Here is a 2,221-nt window from a genome sequence, read left to right on the forward strand (position 1 = left end):
CCCCCGCGACCCGACCCCGGATAAGCGGTAGAGAATGGATGGATGGATGGACAAAATCATTAGTATAATTAACCATAAATCAGTAATTACATTTACGCAAGTGCTGCTTCTATTGCGATTTGCTTCATTATTTTGATTATTTATGATACTCTAATAAAACAAATAATGCAGAGAATATAAAGGAATAAACTCCTATCAGCCCTGAAACACATTCATGTTCATATTCATGATATAAATCAATCTACAACGAGCTGTAACCATCTCTTTTAACATGATTTATTATATTTCGATACTGGGATATTTCACCTTCTTCAACCAGGATTGTCTGAGTTCTTCCAAATTTTCCTGTTGAAAACAGACAAAAACTAAAGACAAATGTGGAGTAAAGATGGTTGATGACCAGATTGTGATGCTTTATTTGAAAATAGTATCAGTGAAGATAAACAACCAAGCAGAAATGTCTTCATCACTTCAAGCTTTAATAGCAACATCATCATCATCATCATCACCACAGGAGCAACATGACAATGATTTAGCGCTCTCACATCTAGCTGCTGAGCTACACACGTGATTGTGTCAGACGTGACAGCCGTGTTGTTCTCTGACACACAAACTACAAACATTAAAGTCATCTTGATCAGAGCAGCAGCCGTGTTCCTCCTGCTCTCCCCACACACACACCTCCTGTGCTGGGCTTCATCCAGCCCCTCTAGCCTTTACACTGGCTCCTGAGATGGACGGGCTCTGAACGTGGCCATGATGGTTGACCTTGCAGGAGTAATTCTCTCCTTTCATCCAGCTCTCCTTGCTCAGGGTCAGGGTGCTGACGCTGCTGTAGCTTCCGCTCTTCTCCTCCTCTGAGGTGGTCAGGACGCCCTCTGTCACCTCCGTACCGTCCACCTCCCAGCTCACCTGGGCTCCCTGAGGAGAGTACTTGGTCAGCAGGCAGGCCAGCGTGGCCGAGCCCCCAGGGAGCTGCTCAGAGGAGGGGGAGAGCAGAGAGACGGAGGGTCTGGTCGCGGTGCCGGCTGGAGGGGAGAGCAGAGACACGCACGTCAACTCTGACTGCATCTGACATATTTACAGCTACACTTCAATCATACGTCCTTAATCAGTGTTTGCTCTGTTTAATATTGAGTTAAAGCAGTAAATAATTCACGTCTTTAGTGACTGGCTTGAAATAAATGTGTGTTCAGTTACAGACTTTGACATCTGTCTGTTTCACTTCCCTTTCTCAGCTTTAAACGAACAAACGATCGACTCAAACTAAAATCTCTGCACATTTTACATTTATCGAATTACATCGTATTCAGATTTTAGATCATTAAAGATAATAAAATCAGTGAAACTGTGAAATATTTTACACATTAAAATCAGATGAAAGTAAATCTTGGACACGCTTTCTCAAACATTAACAACTAATAAAGTTTACGATTATTAATCACACATGAAATTCTCCAAGAATCAACATTAACAGTCTCCTGTTAATTTAACTGAAATATAACCAGACTTTTCAAATTCGCTGATTCAGGTTTTACAACACAAACTTAACAATCCTACAAACAAACAAAATCTATAAAATATGATGACGTTAAATAATGTTCTTTGTCTTTGGTAAAATTAAAAACTGTTGACATGTTTTGAACAGTAAAGATTAATTTACTTACAGAATATGATGAGTTTGGTTCCTCCACCAAACGTGTACCACAGTGATACAAACTCATCAAGTGGTCGTACAAAAACCTCCTCACTGTCAACAAGCAGCTACCCACTGAAAATTCACATCTTTTTCTCTCAAAAATGGCTTATTACCAGTGATTTAATGCACCAACATTTTCAATAGATTTAAAGTGAAATTTCTCTTTGCATTTGAATGATTTGATCACTTTTACACATCAGTCTCTTTACATGATCAAAACTGATGTGGATCAGTTACAATATTCTCATTCTACATTTAAATTATGCTTTAAGAAAATGCAATTTCAAGTTATTTAAAATGAATAACATTTTACAAAGTCAGCTCTAAAAGTTTCCAAGAAATTGTCTTTTTAAAGCTAAAACTGCTGAATCCAGTTTAAAAATGCAAACATTCTCACATCAGCATCTGTTGTTGATGCTCAGCTGTATTTGTCAAATCTTTTCTTCAGTTCCATGAAGAAGAAAGTTGCTTTTAATCCAAGCTGTGTTTGTGTTGATTTTGTCTGCTCGTGCCTTCAGTGTG

The 2,221-nt window shown here is 38.7% G+C and overlaps 1 long non-coding RNA gene across 1 annotated transcript; it reads right to left on the reverse strand.

The window, feature by feature from the left end:
• Positions 1-458: 458 nt before the first annotated feature.
• Positions 459-2,221, reverse strand: LOC130519691 (uncharacterized). Its single transcript, XR_008948430.1, has 3 exons — positions 2,097-2,221; positions 1,668-1,771; positions 459-1,028 (listed from the first exon to the last, which is right to left on the reverse strand). It is a non-coding gene; the product is annotated as an uncharacterized LOC130519691 (long non-coding RNA).

This window comes from Takifugu flavidus, unplaced genomic scaffold (assembly GCF_003711565.1).
Source record: "Takifugu flavidus isolate HTHZ2018 unplaced genomic scaffold, ASM371156v2 ctg1096, whole genome shotgun sequence".
In the NCBI taxonomy this organism is placed as follows: domain Eukaryota; kingdom Metazoa; phylum Chordata; class Actinopteri; order Tetraodontiformes; family Tetraodontidae; genus Takifugu; species Takifugu flavidus.